The sequence below is a fragment of the Neofelis nebulosa genome, chromosome 7 (genome assembly GCF_028018385.1).
Source record: "Neofelis nebulosa isolate mNeoNeb1 chromosome 7, mNeoNeb1.pri, whole genome shotgun sequence".
Taxonomy (NCBI): Eukaryota; Metazoa; Chordata; class Mammalia; order Carnivora; family Felidae; genus Neofelis; species Neofelis nebulosa.
Genome location: NC_080788.1, coordinates 36,520,442 through 36,538,091, shown reverse-complemented (window position 1 = coordinate 36,538,091; position 17,650 = coordinate 36,520,442). Strand labels below are relative to the sequence as shown.

Below are 17,650 nucleotides of genomic sequence, written 5' to 3'. Positions count from 1 at the left end.
AAATAAGACATACAAAGGGCTAACATATGAAAAAATGTTTAATTTTACTACTGGGCAAAGAAATGCATAATAAGACAAGATTCCATTTTTTTTTTTTTACCTGTCCAATTGTTAAGATTGCTGCTGCCGCTGAGGGCAGTTGCAGAAATGTTAGTGACCATGTGACGAAATGGGAACATAAATTGGCAGCAATCTGTGTGGAAGAATTTCAACAGTTTTCGTAGTTTTGACTCACCGGTGTTATTTCTCGCAATCCATTGGAAGGAAACCGTGGAGACGGTATCAGAATATTCATCACGATATTATTTATCAGATCTGAATGTTAGAAATAATTACGACGTATGGCAACAAAGCCTTGATAAAATAGTGTGTATTTCTGTTGGAGAATACATTAAAATTTTTTTTTTTTTACATTTCTTTATTTTTGAGAGACAGAGAGAGACAGAGCACAAGTGGGGGAGGGGAGGGGCAGAGAGAGGGAGAGACACAGAACTCGAAGCGGGCTCCAGGCTCTGTGCTGTCAGCACAGAGCCCGACGCGGGGCTCAAACCCACAAACTGCGAGATCATGACCTGAGCCGGAGTGGGACGCTCAGCCGACTGAGCCACCCGGGTGCCCCAGGAGAATACATTTTTAAAGGCATATATCATCAAAAAGTATTTAATAATACGGGAATATGCTTACCATGGAATGTTAAAGCTGTGTGTGTGTGCGTGCGTGTGTGTAGCGAATCTCGGGTTTCTACTCTTCTGTATGCAGTGTGGGGAAGAGGCAGGAGTGACATGGTCTGTTACTGGATTTCCTGCCCTCAGTCCTCCCACCTATAAAATGGGATCACAACGCTTGCCTCTCGGGGCCCTGTGAGGATGAAGGAAGTACCCCATGCAAACGTGATGTAAGTTCTAATTCTTCATGCACCTGTATCTTCTCTCTCCAGGGAGGCTGAATTTTCCTAAGAGTACGAATCAAGCGGCTCCTCTACCTGTAAAACGGGGAATTCGCCTGGTGTGCATTGGGATCTAAAGGTAAGCTTTAAAATTCTTTTTTTTTTTTTTTAAGCTTATTTATTTATTTTGAGAGAGAGAGAGAGAGAGAAAGCATGCAAGTGTGAGCAGGGTGGGTGGGGATGGAGAGACGAGGGAGAGAGAATCGCAAGCAGGCCCCACACTGCCAGTGCGGAGGCCGACTCGGGTCTCGAACCCGCAAACCGTGAGATCAAGAGCTGAACCGAAATCAAGAGTCAGCTGCTTAACCGACCGAGCCGCCCAGGCGCCCCAAACTCGAAGGTTCTGAGATGGTTGAGTTCCAGCCTTGATTCACCCTCATGCTCCTTGTGTGACCTTAGGTAACTCACCATCCACGTCTGGGCTTCAGCCACTTAGGACCCGATGAAGGAATAGCTGTGGTCCCCTCGAAAGCTGTCATGAGGGCACCATTCTCTTTGCACAGGTAAAAGTCACAGTCATCTAGTCCGTATGGGTCAAGGCCAGGCTCCCAGGGCCTTCCGGCAAGGCTACTGCCCCTACACAGACGGGTTACCTGATGGAAGGACTTGATGATATTGACACGTGATGGCAGGTGTTTTCATCTGTTTCATTCACTCTGTGTCCCCCGTGCCCAGAACAGGGTCTGACGCCTAGTGGGTGCTCAACACCTATTGACTGAATGGAGAATGAATGGGGAGAGGATTGGTGGGCAATCCTGAAACACGGGCTGGGTGGCTGACTTGAACGGGGGTCCTCAGGACCTCCTCCACGGGGTGCGGAGCCATCAGGGAGGGAGGTGAAGGTAAAAGGTAAAAGGTGAAGGAAGAGAATATGTGGGAGGCTGCGGCTTGCGGCTCCTGCTGTGTGCCCACTGGACAGGTCGGGGTGGTGTTCCCAGGGCCTGGGACCTGGCTCTGTGCTGCGTGTTTTACCTGTATTATTTAATTTGAGCTTCCCTTAAATCCTGGGAGGATAGTATTATGACCTCCATGTTATACACAAGGCAATGACCTGAGGGAGGGAGGAAAACAGGCCCGAAGGTCCCACAGCTTTTCGGTGGAGGAGCCAGGATTTGAACCCGGGTCTGTCTGATTCTCAAACCCTTGACCTTGGAGCTACACTCTACAAGTGTTTCTCTCCCTGAACTTCTCTCGGCACAAAGAAAAGAGTCCACTTTTGCTGTGTGTGCATCTTGGGAGGTATCCCAGCGCTGCCCCTAAATCACCTCTGGATATGAGTGTTGTTCTGGGAATGGCCGGCCGGCCGGTGATGGATCCCCGCCGTCCATCACGCCCCCGCGGCGCTCTGACATGCGATGCTGGAGTTGCAATCAGAGCGATGGTGTCCTGATCTATGGGGGACGTACATCATCCCAGGGCTGCTACCTTGACATAGCACCTTAGCTTGCTGTCAGCGGGACGGCCCCTTAATGTATTTCTGTAATATATCACCCGCCGAAGGTGGCCAAGGAGGCCCGCGGACGCCAGTCAGGTAGGGCCCTTTCCATGAGTCTCCCTGAGTTAGTTCTTGGTCTCTTAAGATTCACGTGTGCTGGTTTGTGTGAGCACAGAGAGAGCAGAAGGGGAGGACGGGCAGGAGCAGAGAGCCGCTGAAAGGCGAGAACAGAGATGGGGGTGAGGCAGGAGGGTGCAGGCAGCAGAGAGGAGAGAGGACCACGGAGGAGGGGGAGAACCCAGGGAGGGAAAGGAGCGGGGAAGGGTGGCGGCGGACGGCTGGGGTATCCAGGTGCAGGAGAGTCAGGAAGCTTGGCAGTCGGGCACAGACGTCATCGTGAGGAACATTTGTGTTCGGCCTCCTGGGTGCCTTGTTCCCCTGGGGAGAGGAGGCGCTGAAAGAGGGGGTATGGGTGTTAGAAGGACATGGGTCCAGGACTAGAAACTTCTGCTCCTTCACAGAGAGCAAAGGGGGCTGTGTGGTTTACCAGGCCCTTTCTCATTCTGCTTCCATTGCTTCAGAGGTCACCTTGGTGGGAAGGATCCCCCCCCACCGTGCTGCATCTTGGACCCCAGCACGCTATGTCCACTCCCCGCTGGACAGCTTTATTCGGACAGCTGAACAGCGCCACATGCTCAGAGGATCCCACCCTGTGGTCATCCGTCCACTCCTGGTCTCCCCCCTTCTTACTGCAGTCCAAAATCTCTCCGGTCTCCAGTGCCTGAGACCTCACGGTCATGTCCCCTCCAAGGGCCCCGCATTCGGCTCTGTCAATTCTTTTCCGTTTCTGTCGCCTTCACTCTAGCCCACGTTAGGTGACTCTTGGGCCAATCAAATATTTACTGAGAACATACTCTGTGCCAGGGTGACAGCTTGGACAGGCGCTTGATCTCTTCCCTCATCAACATATTCTGCACATCACTACCCAACTGGCCTTCCTTAAGCACTCTTTGGTCACTTTTTAATCCCTAACATTTTTTAAAGTTTAAAAATTTTTTTAAATGTTTATTTACGTTTGAGAGAGAGAGAGAAAGAGAGAGTGAGAGTGGAGGAGATGCAGAGAGAGAAGGAGACACAGAATTGGAAGCAGACTCCCGGCTCTGTGCTGACGACAGCTCAGAGCCCGACATGGGGCTCGAACTCACAGACCGCATGATCATGACCTGAGCTGAAGTCAGATGCTTAACTGACTGAGCCACCCAGGCGCCCCTAAAATTTTTTTTTTTTTTTTTTTTTTTTTTTAACGTTTACTTATTTTTGAGACAGACAGAGACAGAGCATGAACGGGGGAGGGTCAGAGAGAGAGAGGGAGACACAGAATCGGAAGCAGGCTCCAGGCTCTGAGCCATCAGCCCAGAGCCCGACGCGGGGCTCGAACTCACAGATCGTGAGATCGTGACCTGAGCTGAAGTCAGAGGCTTAACCGACTGAGCCACCCAGGCGCCCCTAAAATTTTTAAATTTTGTTTATTTATTTTTGAGAGAGAGACAGAGAGAGTGAGAGGGGGAGGGACAGAGAGAGAGGGAGAGAGAGAATCCCAAGCAGGCTCTGAGCCGTCAGCACGGAGCCCCATGTGGGGCTTGAACTCACAAACTGTGAGATCATGACCTGAGCCGAAACAGAGCCAGACGCTTAACTGACTGAGCCACCCAGGGGCCCTGTTTACTTATTTTTGAGGGAGAGAGAAAGAGAGAAAGAGAGAGAGAGAGAGAGAGAGGGAACAAATGAGTAGGGGGAGGGGCAGAGAAAAAGGGAGAGAGTATCTCAAGCAGGCTCTGTCAGCACAGAGTCTGATACGGGGCTTGAATCCGTGAACTGTGAGATCGTGACCTGAGCCCAAACAAGAGTTGGATGCTTAACTGACTCAGCCACACCCAGGCACCCCTTTCCCTAATATTTCAAAGAAAGGGCTCCCCACTGCCAACTGGATGTCTATGTGCCGCCCTAATGGACCGTAAAGAGGTGAATGGGAGGGCGCCTGGGTGGCGCAGTCGGTTAAGCGTCCGACTTCAGCCAGGTCACGATCTCGCGGTCCGTGAGTTCGAGCCCCGCGTCGGGCTCTGGGCTGATGGCTCGGAGCCTGGAGCCTGTTTCCGATTCTGTGTCTCCCTCTCTCTCTGCCCCTCCCCCGTTCATGCTCTGTCTCTCTCTGTCCCAAAAATAAATAAAAAACGTTGAAAAAAAAATTAAAAAAAAAAAAAAAGAGGTGAATGGGAGCGTGATTTGCAGGTGGGTGGGTGTGAGGGTCTAGGTCCAGCCTGGAGGGGTGTTGCCCATGTTGTCCATGGCTCCTCGACTGAAGGAGAAAGAAATGTGAAGAGCGTGTAACTCTAGTCTAAGATAGAGCCCCACAGGGTCCTGTCTCACCGTGCCGTCACATTACAAATACAGCCTAGAAAACAAAAATAAAACGGACTTCAATCTTTACCGGATCTCTTACAGGGCGTTAAAGGAGAGCCACTTTATGAGTCTCCTTAAAATCCTGTTGTGTCTCCTTCCATCCTCTTAGCCCTGTAGCGGCTCCATGGCCTCTCCCCATCTAAACACATTGCGCGGTGTTCCATCGACACTCTTCAGTCTTCAACACCAGGCTTTTCTGTGTCTCTCTCCTTCATCCCGCTCCTTCCTTCTGCCCCTTAATGTTGTAGGGCAACTTGATCCTCTTGGACTTCTTACATTCTTTTTGCTTCGTGCATTATCTAGATTCTGTAAATACACCGGAGAATCTAGAGGCTACTCCAGCAAGCCTATGGGCGACCAGCTGCTCCAACACCAGCTCTCGAAAAGGCTACCTTTACTGCATCGAACTGCTTTTGCTTTCTTATCAAAATCGGTTGCGCATATCCGTGTGGGTCTGTTTCTGGATGCTCTGATCTGTTCTATGGATCTGTGCGGCTCTCCCTCCACCATAACTATTCAGCGTTGATTACAGTGGCCATATACATCTGAAGTCTGATTCCTTCCACTTTATTCTTTTTAAAAAACTGTCTCAGCTACTCTTGTGGGTTTTTTTTTTTTTTTTTGGTCTTTCCCTATAAATTTTAGAATAATGTTGTCTACAAAAAATCTTGCTGTGATTTTGAATTAGGAATTATGTTAAATCTGTAGTCAGTTTGGAAGAACTGGCAATATTTCTATGGTGAGCCTTCCTATTCATGAATACCGTACGTTTCTCCATTTATTTAGATCTTTGATTGCTTTCACCCACAGTGTACAGCTTTTTCAGCATGTAGCTCCCATGTATGTTTTATTATGTTTACACTCCAAGTATCCCATTTTGGGAGAGCAACTGTAAGGGGTATTGTATTTCTAATTCTGGTGTCTATGTGTTCATTGCTAGTACATAGACGTATAATAGTTTTTGTATATTTATCTTGTATCCTGTGACACTAGGGCACTGATTAGCTCTGGAAGGTTTTCTTGTTGGTTGGTTTTATAGAGTCCTCGAGACTTTCTGTGTAAACAATCATGTTGTTTGCACAGAGAGGCAGTTTTTATTTGTCTGCTTTTTATTTCCTTTTTCTTGTGTTATTGCACTGGCTAAAACTTTCAGAGCTGTGTTGAATAAGAGTGGTGAGCACAGATAACCTTGCCTGTTCTCAGTCTTACAGGGAAAGGATTCAATCTTTCACCATTAGGTATGTTAACCAAAGGTGTTTTGTAAATGCTTTCATCAAACTGAGGAAGTTACCGTTCTAGTCTTATTTTTTCACTGTTGTTGAATTTCATCAAATCCTTTTTCTGCATCAAATTATATGATCATGTAACTTTTCTTATTCATCTGTTAGTAAGGTTGATTACATTGATTCACTTTCAAATACTGAACCAGTGTGCACTCTGGAATAAACCACATTTGATCATGGTGTATAATTCCTTTTGCTTGTTGCTGAATTCTATTTGACTAATATTTTGTTTGCGATGTTTACATCTGTATTCATAAAGGGTAATTGTATCTTTGTCTATTTTGGTATTTTGGAAGTGTTTCATGAAAGAATCGGGAAGTTTTTTCTGGAAGAAATTGTGTAGAATTCGTGTCAATTCTTCTTTGAACATTTACTAAAATTCTCCTGTAAACCCATCTGGGTCTGGAGATTTCTTTTTTGGCATTTTTAAAATCATGAATTCAGTTTTCTCAAATAATTACAGATTGTAGGACTATTCAAATGATCTATTAAATATTGAGTGAATTATGGTAGTTTGTATTGTTAAAGGAATTAGCCCATTTCATCTAAGTTGTCCAATTTATGTGTGTAGACTTGTAGTGTTCCTTACTATGCTTTTGATGTCTGCAGGGTCTGTAGTGCTATCCTTTTTTTCATTTCTGATATTGGTGATTTATGTTTTTTTCTCTCTTTTTCTTCTTTGTAAGCTTTTCTAGAAATTTGTCAATCCTATTGATCTTTTTAAAGAACCACCTCTGTGTTTCATCAATTTTCTCCATTTTTCTGTTTTCATTTTCATCAGGTTTACTCCTATCTTTGTTATTTCCTTTGTTCTGCTTTGGGTTTATTTTGCTCTTCTTTTTTGAGGTTCTAAGGTGGGAGCTTAGATGAGTGATTTGAAGTTTTTCCTCTTTTCTAATGTGTGCACTTAGTGCTATAAATTTCCCTTTCAGCATGGCATTAGCTGTGTTCCACAAATTGTGATACATTCTATTTTCATTTTCGTGCAGTTCACCATGCTTTTAAATTTCCCTTGAGACTTCCTCTTTGACCCATGGGTTGGTTTAAAGTGTTTGGAGATCTTTCTGTTACCTTTCTGTTACTGATTTCTCATTTGATTCCATTGTGGTTGGAGAACACACTCTGTACGATTTCAATTGTTTTTAGACTTGAGGATTGTTCTATACCCTGGGAAATCGTCTGTTTTAGTATTGGTGTGTGTTCTGTGGGCACTTGAAAATAGTGTATAATTTACTATTGTTGGGTGGAATGTTCTATAAAAGTTGATGAGAACCTGATGGTTGATGTGGTGAGTTCTTTTATATCCTTGCTTATTTTCTGTCTAGTTGTGTAAAAATTGTTGAGAGGGATATTTAAGTCTCTAATTATCATTGTGGAGATGACTATTTCTCCTTTTAGTTCTAGCAGCTTCTGCTTCGCATATTTTGCATCATTGTTGCTTGATGAAGTCACATTTAGGATTTCCAGGTCTTCTTGGTGGATTGATTCTTTTATCATTATACAATGTCCGTCTCTGTCTCTGGTAATTTTCTTTACTCTGAAGCCTGCTTTAACTGACTGCTCATATAGCTACTCTTGCTTTCCTTTGATTAGTGTTTGCATGATTATCTTTTTCCTTTCTGTTGCTTTCAACCTGCCTACACCACATTTGAAGTGAATGTGTTGTAGCCACATTTGGTCGGGTGAGAATTCTTAGTTCGCTCTGCTAATCGTTGTCCTTTAACTGATGTACACAGACCATTTGCATTTAATTGAATTATCGCTCTGTCAAAGTTTAAGTTTGTAATTTAGCTTTTTGTCTTCTGTTTCTTGTCTCTGTTTTTTGTTTCTCTGTTCACCTTTTATTGCCTTTCTGTGGGTTACTTTAACATTTTTTGGAAAGAAAAGGGAGCAGGCACTGGGGCTGAGGGACCCCTACCCTACCTGGCCCTGTCCCTAATGTTTGTCAAATCAAACCCTGCCGAGCTCTATTCCCAATATGTGCTTATTGAGTAGTGATTTGCTTCTGTGTCCCCTGGGTGAGTGGCAGACAGAACCCTGAGTCTTCTGAGTTTCATTTCAGCTCTTAATCTTGTGACATCACTTCAGGCACTAGGCAAGCTGGCCTGCAGGAGGTGATCCAGAGGACCTTCAAATCCTGTCAATAAAGAGCAAGCGAAGACTTCAGTCAGGACGGACTTGACCTGAAGACACAGGGGAGAAGAGAATGCTTTTCCCTGAGTCCAGCAGAAAGGCATTCAGGAAGGGTTGTGTTCTGGCTGAGGAGGCTTCAAATCCGGGGTGTGGGCAAACGAGAAGAACTTGAACTGTTTCGTTACTAAGCCCTGTGTTCCATTTGACCAGTCGGGACAAAACAGTACAGCTCATCACTTGGAAGACAAAGAATGGGAAGTCGGAGGATCTGTGTCTGCTCTGTGGCCAGCTAACAAGGGGGCATAGTGAGTCTCGTCTAAGTCATATGGGGAAGGATGCTGGGGAACTGCAATGGCCTTTTCTGGAACAAAAAGGGGGCGAAGGTGGGGTTTCCTTAACCCTCGCTGCTTTCCAGGATCACAGATGTAGGAAACATTCGACGTTGTCCGTCCCATCCTAGAAATTGAGTTGGATCCTTGGGAAACCTGGAACAAACCCCGTGTTTCTCCATGAGGACAATCGGGGCTCTCGGCAGAGCGGGGTCCCCACGTGAGCTGCTCTCAGCTGGGCGGAAGGTCCCCCCTGAGCTCTGGTGGGCAGGGCCAGGGCTGGGCCAGGGGTTTTCCCAGCAGGCGGCAGGGTTCCTGGGTGGGTGGCTGCTCCTAACTCTGGGCTTAGCTTCCCTCCTTCCCCCTCCCCTCCCCTCCCTACTCCTGGCCACCCCCTTCCCTGCCTGCCACACAGCTGTTTTGCCAACACTGCTGCCTGATTATCTTTCAAGTGGCTTCTTGGAGCAGATGTTCTGGCTCCTTCCTGCATCGAAAACAAACAGGCGCTGTGTTGTCATTTGCTCTCCTGGGGAAAATCCCTCTGCTGCTGTAGATTCTTCTTGAGAGGTTCAGGGACTTGTGTGAAGTCTCTCCCGGCTGCTCCTTGCCAAGAATTTGCCTCCAGATGGATGACGGGGGCTCCTCAGGTCTTCCGAGGTGTGTGTGGCCCCTCACGGGCGTGGGCTGGAGGAGTGCATTCATAACAGAATCAAATTCCGACCTGGGGGAAAGCGAGGGTGGGCCTCACTCGGTCACTGCCTTCCAATATCATTTAACCTTTTGAAAAACATAAACATCTCACCCACTTTGATTCTGAAAGACTCCCCCCCACCCCCCCGCCAGGGGTTTCTCCCCAGTTGGAACATCTCTGTTTTGTTTCCAGAAGCCTCACCAACAAGGAAATGTTGTTGGCTTGCTTTTTGAGGTTTGCGTTATGAAAGCACTGGGTTTTCAGTTTCTGTTGTATGAATATGAAAGTTGAATGTGTCTTTCCAAAGGTGCCCATGTCATCACCTTACCCTATTGAGAATCGGGGCTCTGGGTCCACGGGGCAGCTGCTGGGAGAGTGGCCGGGATGCCCTGTGAGAGGCCAAGAAGGTCCTCTGGCCGCAAAGTGGCTGCCTTCCCAACCTGCTGCGTGCGGGAAATTGTAGCTTTAGCAATTCGCTCCTGGAGGCGAGGCCTGGGGACACAGGTGGCTGTGGGTCCTTTAACACCTCTATCAGTGGCTACAGTCTGGGAACTGCTCTGGGAGAAGAGGAGAGAGGTGGGGGGGGGGGGACATGCCTGGGGAAGGAGATGGGGCATCAGGGTGGTTCCTCGGGGGTGGGAGAGGGATAACAGATCTTGCTGTCATCCATTCCGCTCCCCCACTTTGCTGTCAAAGTGTCCTCCTCTGGCCCGCTCAGTTCCTGCCCTGTTCCACCCTGGCTGGGCCCGGCATGACCTGGAGGGTTGCGTGTGGCCACATCTCACGTGCACATCCTATGCTCCCCCTGCGTGACCGAGTCGGGCTCCATGGCCCCCCTGGGCCTGACACTGCCTCCTCTCTCGGCCTCCGAGACACCCGTTCTCTCCCGATTTTCCTCCTGTTTCTCCGGCTGCTCCTTTTCTGTCGCCTTTGCTGGGCTTCTGCCTGACGTGCAAATGCCCGCGTTTCTCCGTGGTAGACGCCCCGCCCTCTGTTCTCTCCCTAGGCCAGTGTCTCGCACACGCCAGCAGCATGCAAACACTCCGGGGTGGTTGCCAAACGTGAGGACCCCACCCCTAGAGATCCGTCTCCGTGGCCCGGGGGCCCAGAGATTTGTACTTTCGACAAGCGCCCTGAGGGATGCGGATGCCGGTAAGCCATGGAGCGCACTTCGATGAAGTTCTGCGTCGCACTATTGCATGTATGATTTTATCTAATCCCACGGCATTGCACGGCATTTATATGCTGACACCTCCTCAATTGATATCTCCAGCTCGGATCCTCCTCGGAGCTCCAGGCCTGTATTTCCACATCTACTTGTCAGCTTTATTTGGACGCGACCCAAGCCTCTGAACCTTAGGATTCCCGCAAGGAAACGTGATTTTCCTTCCCAGAACATCTCTCCTGCGCTTCATCTCAGGAAGTAGAAGGACCAAACCGGGAGCCCCAGGGCTTCCTTGTGATTCCCCTTTCTGCCAGACCCATGTCCCAGACGTCAGCAACTCCTGCATCCGTGTTTACCTTCAGAATACTTGGCCAGCCGGCCGCGTCTCTCCCGTTCTGGTGCCCCTGTCCCTCTGTGCCAAGCCACCATCACCACTGCGTGGACGACCATGGTAGATGCCTAAATGGTCCCCCTGCCCTAATCCGTTCCTCTACACCAGCCAAGGAGGAAGTATGAAACGTACCACAGATCCCGTGGCTCCCTTGCGAGGCTTCTCCTTATACTTCGGATGAAATCCAAACTGCCCTTCCCACTCCAGCCCTGTGGCATCGACCCCTGCCTGTCTCTCCCCTGCCTCTCCCATCACCCTATGCCTGTCACCCTGATCTCTGTTCACACTGAACGCTCGGTTCCCGGAACAGGCCAAACACTTTCCGGTCTCAGGGCCTCCGTACATACTGTTCCCTCTGCCTAGAATGCTTTTCCTTGGTTCTTCAAATGTCTCTGCCTCCTCCTCATTTTGAGGTCTCAGTTTTCCTGACCTCCTCCTTATTAATATTATTGCTTTCATACTGTTATTCTTCATCATGGCCACCTGCCCTTTCTTTTCATGGTGTTTCGTGGAAGCTCATGATTTGTAATTATGTATTTATTACTGCTTACTTATGTCTCTGTTTTTGGGTCCTTTTCTCCAGACAGTGTGTTCTGTGAGGGTAGGGACCACGTCTACTTGTTACCTAGCATAGATCAGCCCTCGATAAATGTGTTAAATGAACGGAATAAACTTTATTTCATCCAGTTACATAACATTTGGCTATAGCCTGTTACTGGCTACTGCGCTCTAGTCTGTTCAGACCTATTTGAGTCTGTTCCATTCCATTTTAGTCTGGTGAACACTATTCTCTCCTGTCCTATTCTTTTCTACCTTGTTCCAATCTGTCCTGACCTAATCTGTTCCATCCTGGTTGATTCTGTTCCAACCTGTCCTGGTCTAGTTCAATGTGTTTTGTCTGCTTCCTCTTTTTATTCTGTTCCATGCTCTTCTAGTCTATTCTGGCTTTTTTTTTTTTTTCTTCCCCTTTCTGCTTCTTTCTATTCATACCATACTACTCTTCCTGGTTCTATTCTATCACATTCTGTTCCAGTTCATTCCATTTGCTCCATTCTGAGAGATTTATTCTCATCTTGCCCCAGTGCTTTCCTTAAGAGTTTGGAATATCTGCTCCGTGCCCTGTCTTTTGGTAAGGATCTGTGAGATTACGGGAGAAGGGAATGCCATCCTGGGCGTGAGGTATCCCCTCTGGAGGGTGAGTAAGTGGTGGTGAGGAAAGAGATTGTCACATGGATCTAAGATGACCTATGACAGAGAGGGTTGAGAATAGAGGATGACAATATGACAGAAGGACAGTATGGGTCTAAGTGCTGATGACAAACTGAGGACACCAGCCTGAGATATTTAAGAGGGAGCCTAGGGTTAGGGCAGGCAGAAGGTAGTGAGGAAGGTAGATTAGTCCCCTGCTGTCTGGCTTGTTGCTTTGAGGTCTTTAAACAAGGGCACTCCGGGATTTGCAGATGTCTGTTGGGACACCATCTGGCCTCGTGACATCAGGAGAGGCAATGTGGGCCAGTAGAATAAGAATCCTTGGGTGAGTTGCTTATCTCTTCTGAGCCTCAGTTTCCACATCTGTAAAATGGGGATAATAACACCTACCTTGAGTTTTGTGAGGAGACAGAGCTTAGGCCCCTGCCTAAGAGGGTTGGACGAGCATTGTTGGATCCCAGTAAATGTTCACTTCTGTCTCTCATCCTGCCCCGTCTATTAACTAGTCTATTCTGATTTTACTGGGTTAGCTGTGAGCCTCGGTTTTCCCGACAATGAAATGGAGATAGTATGAAACAAGTGTGAAGTATTGGAGAGGCATCGGAGAGTTAATGTTGTTGCTTTGAGCTTGAAGAGACTCTATGCGCCACGAATGTTCGCTGATGGAATGGTTGATTGTAGCTTCCCTACAACCACCGCACAAACACCACAGGGCTGGGAACACACGAGGTGCCTAATAATATCCATTGACTTGAAGCAAATGTCAGAGAAGCTGAAAAAGTGGCAGGTGGGTTACAGCCTTTCCAGTGTGCACCAGACAGGTGGATGCTGGGGCTGAGCTGATGAAATTTACACCAGACTTCCAAATATATTCAGAATCAGGGAATTAGGAGACAACGGAGGAGGCTGCCAAAAAGAATTTATCTCGGAAGTGGAGCTTGGGGAATAGCACTAATATTTTCGGAAATTGAAACTCCAACCATGAAATTGCCTATCATTTATCATACATGGTCTCTCAAAGGGGAAACGGAAAAGCATTTAGTCTTATTGCTTTTTAAACACATGATTGCTGAGCACAGCCATCCAGGCTGCGGTTTTAAGAGATGATGTGTCTGAGAGGGCCCTGCCAGCGCGTCCCTCCAGCCCGATGCAAGGCTGCTCTCTGCAGACTGTCCTCTGTCAAGCGCCCCGGGCCACACACAGTAAGGGTCCCACCCAGGCCTGGCCTGGGCAGCTGGGTGCAGTGCGAATTCTGGAACGTGTGGGAACCCCCAGATCTTCTCAGATCTTCCCTGGCCCCTTCTCAATGCCCAGCGGCCATCTCGCTGTGAAAGGCTCTAATCGTTTTAGTTTCAAATTTCCCTTTGAAAGGGTTCCACTGCGCCTTCCATTTCCACCTACCTGCTGCCTATCGTCAAGCTTCTCTGTCTCCTAACCTACTTTGCGAGGGGGGGGAGCGGAGCCTGTTTACATGCAACTGACTTCTGGTCCTCTTGGCGTGAGATGTTCACAGCATGTAGCAGCTTCCCATGCTCCTGCCCAACCTCCTGGCCTCCCCTGCTTGGTGTAGGGTCTCCCTGTTGCCTCGATAGCTACAATCGGCTTCAAGGCCCAGAAACGCCATCACCCACGTGTATCAGTGGTTTACCAGTGCCATTCTGCTATCGTGTGGCTCATCATAGCGGATATCCCAGCCAGGGGCAGGTCCTGACAATCCAGGAAGGCGAACCGTGGCAGCAGGAAGCCACGAAGGAGACCTCCTGGAGCACCTTTGCCTAGGGGCTCCTCTGTTTCTATGTGGACTGGTATCTATGTGGGATGGTGGAGGGGGGGAGAGAAAATGGGGTAGGCACAGGCAAAAGCCCTCTCCAGCCCCCCTTTTGCTCCCAATAACCTCGCGAGGGAGACAGGACGGCCCTGTGAAATTTTTGTCACCATTTACAGATGGGGGTCCTGAGGTTGCAAGAAGGGTAAGTTGTCCACGACCGCAACGCCAGAAGTGCTGACTTACAGACTCTGACCCAAGGCTTCTGATGTCCAGCACTGTGTTCCTTCTCCTGAGCGGAGAAGTGCCCTGGGGCAGTGGCGTAGGCTGACAGAAAGTCAGAGGGCATGAGTTCTTGCTCCCGCGCTGAGAACTCCAGACTTGGGTGGGCCCTGGGGAAACGGGGGTGATCACGAGGCAGCATTTCCTGCACTCCATGACCCCCCTGACCATTGCATTCCTGCCCGTGGCTTTGGACACCCTGTCTGTGCTGGTGACGCTCAGACCCCCACCTGCACCGAGCAGACCTCTCCACCGAGCTGGGCAGCAAATTACCAGCTACCTCCTGAGGCCCCTCCCCCTGGAGATCCTATAGCCACTACTAAGTGCCCTCTTGGGAATCTTCACATCTAGACCTTATGAACTTCATTCCCACCAGAGAGGCTTTTCTCGAATGAAGTCTTATTGATGTTCTTCTCACGTTTCTTCAAGACTCACCGCCGGAAATGGTCAGGTAACGAATATGTCTCCGGACATCGTCAGTATTCGTCGTTGTCTTTTATGCTATTGATGCCGCTTGTAAGGCTCTCTGAGGCAGATGCCTGCTACGATCCAGTCCTGGCCAGGGACGGGGGCGGGCGGACTTGAAATCTCTTGCAGTAGTCATTTTTTCCGTGTACTAAACATCAAGACTCAAAAGTTTCCCTTTATGTCTTGGTTACCAGGAAGCTCAGAACATAATGAAATGCTCACTCCTAGTCATTTTATGAGCCCACACTGTCATATACGTTTTTCTCCTCCTTGTGCGTTTTTTTTTATTGTGGTAAAATATACACAACATAAAACTTGCCATTTTAACCATTTTTTTTTAACGTTTGTTTACTTTTGAGACAGAGAGAGACAGAGCATGAACGGGGGGAGGGTCAGAGAGAGGGAGACACAGAATCTGAAACAGGCTCCAGGCTCCGAGCTCTCAGCACAGAGCCCGGCGCGGGGCTCGAACTCCCGGACCGCGAGATCACGACCTGAGCCGAAGTCGGCCGCTTAACTGACTGAGCCACCCAGGCGCCCCCATTGTAACCATTTTTAAGTGTGCAGTTTAGTGGCGGAGTTCAGTACACTCATTGTGTGCAACCATCCGTCTCTAGAACTCTTTTCAGGGGCGCCTGGGTGGCGCAGTCGGTTGAGCGTCCGACTTCAGCCAGGTCACGATCTCGCGGTCCGTGAGTTCGAGCCCCGCGTCAGGCTCTGGGCTGATGGCTCGGAGCCTGGAGCCTGTTTCCGATTCTGTGTCTCCCTCTCTCTCTGCCCCTCCCCCGTTCATGCTCTGTCTCTCTCTGTCCCAAAAATAAATAAAAAACGTTGAAAAAAAAAAAATTTAGAACTCTTTTCATCTTCCCCAGCCGAAACTCTGTCGCCATTAAACACCAGCTCCTCGCTCCCCCCACCCCTGGCTCCGGCCACCCTACTTTCTGTCTCTATGAATTTGACTAGTCGCGGTACCTCGTGTGAGTGGAATCAGATACCATTTGCTCTCTTGTGACTGACTTTGTTTCACTTAGCGTGATGCCTTCCAGATTCTTCTGTGTTGCAGCACGTGTCAGAATAGCCTTCCTTTTAACGGCTGGATAAAATTCCACTGGATGTGCGTATCACATGTCGTTTCTCCCTTCATCTGTCGGCGGCCGCTTGTGTTGTTTCCGGTTTTCAGGGGCCGTTGTGAACAGTGCTGTATGGACTTGGATGTACAGATATCTATTCAAGTCCCAGCTTTCAATTATTGTTTTTCTTTTTAGTTTTTTTTTTTATGTTTACTTATTTTTGAGAGAGAGTGCGAGCAGGGGAGGAGCAGAGGGAGAGGGAGGCACAGAATCCGAAGCAGGCTCCGGCCTCCGAGCTGTCAGCACAGAGCCTGACGCGGGGCTCGAACCCATGCACTGTGCGATCATGACCTGAGCCAGAGTCGGACGCTTAACAGACTGAGCCCCCCAGGCGCCCCAGCCAGCTTTCAATTCTTTTGTGTATGTATCTGCACAGGAATTTTAGTTTCCTATTTTAACAGCTTGCTGGCTATACGAGAGGCAAGTATACCTAACTTGTTTTGACCAGCACAGGACGTCTGCCCCAGTTCTAGGTCCTTTACGCTGTATCTTTTGATTTATTGTGTTCATTGTATTTTATAGTTGAGAAGTTTCTCCTTTCTGGAACAAGGAGGTGTAACAATGATAACAAAGCACGTAACTAACGAACTGAGTGGACTCCATATTCCTCAGGCCAGAGCATTGTGACTCCCTCCATGTCCCCAATTCGATGGGAATGCTTTGGGCGAAGGTCACCAGGGCCTCCCCCAGACAGCCAAACCCATGAAGGCCAGACCTGTTGCTGCTACTGACCTCATGACTCCCCAGTCCTTCCTGAACCTTCTTCCTTGGCATCTGGGATACCACTCTCTCCTGGTTTTCCCTGATTCCTTTCCTCATCTGCCTCTTTGTAGGTCCTTTCCCTCTGCTGACCTTCAAAGGTCAGCAGTCTCCATGGCTCTGTCCTGGAGCCACTGTTCTTCTCCCTCAACATGACCTTTCCAGGTGACTCCCCGACCTTCACACCACTGTGGTCACTGCCTCTCCTGGCAGATGGTTCCCCAATTTCTATCTCTAGTCCCAGGCCCCATCCTGAGCATCACACTTGAGTATCCAGCTACCCATCTAGTGCATTTCTCCCCAGAATGCTCCACAGTGACCTTAAACTCAACACGTCCATTGTGGAGTTCATTACAGCCCACCCCACCCACGGCCCCATCTACCCAGCTACCTAAGTCACCACTTAGCTGTTCCACCTTATCCACCTGCCTCGCCACTCTTCCCTCCTTGGTATTTCTAAGGCTGGCCTTTCTTCTCTCTTCTTTCCAAGATCAGGCCTCACCCCTCTTGCCTGGAGTATCAGAGCTGGCTCGGGACAGGTCCTCTCCTCTAGTCTCGCCCTATTCAGATTCATCTCCCACAGCTGCCAGATGGGCTTATCTCACACACACAAGCTGGCTGTGCCACTTCCGTACCCAGAACCCTCCGGGGTCTCCCTGGTACCGAGGGCATAAGGTCTGAGCTTGACACCTAAACCTCCACAGTCTGGCCCTTTGCTCCCCTCTAGCTGGCCTCACCTCTGTGCGGTCCACCCTTTCCTTGAACGTGCACTGAGCACCTACCTCATGCTGGCAGTGAGGCCCAGGTGATGGCGGGGCTGAGGGTAAGGTGCCCCCAGCCGGTGGAATAGAGAGATATGGTCACCAGTCCAGGGTCACCTGGTGCAGTCAGTTTCGTGATGGGAAAGCACTAGTGATAAGGGAAATCTGTACCTGACCCTGGACATGCTTAGCCTGTTAGCCGTGACAATGATTCTCCACTCCTTCTCTGTCTCCCCAGTCTGGCTAACTCAGGCCTTCCTGATTTCTCACCCGGACCCTCCCGTGACCTCCTAACTGGTCTCCTCTCTTGGCCTCCAGCCCACCCCACCCAGTGCCACCAAAACATCCTTTCCAAGACACAGATCTGAAGACTGCTCCAGGAAATGGCCAACTTTGATTGAGGCCGAGGCCCATCACAGTTAGGGTCTTTTCTGTGCCCCCCG

The 17,650-nt window shown here is 49.0% G+C and overlaps 1 long non-coding RNA gene across 4 annotated transcripts in view; it reads left to right on the top strand.

Annotated features, from left to right (window-relative positions):
* The first annotated feature begins 942 nt into the window (after positions 1 to 942).
* Positions 943 to 17,650, top strand: part of LOC131516341 (uncharacterized) — an 83,001-nt gene continuing 66,293 nt past the window's right edge. For all 4 annotated transcript variants that reach the window (XR_009264002.1, XR_009264000.1, XR_009263999.1 and 1 more), the window contains exon 1: positions 943 to 1,025. This is a non-coding gene — a long non-coding RNA (uncharacterized LOC131516341). The remainder of the gene's footprint in view (positions 1,026 to 17,650) is intronic.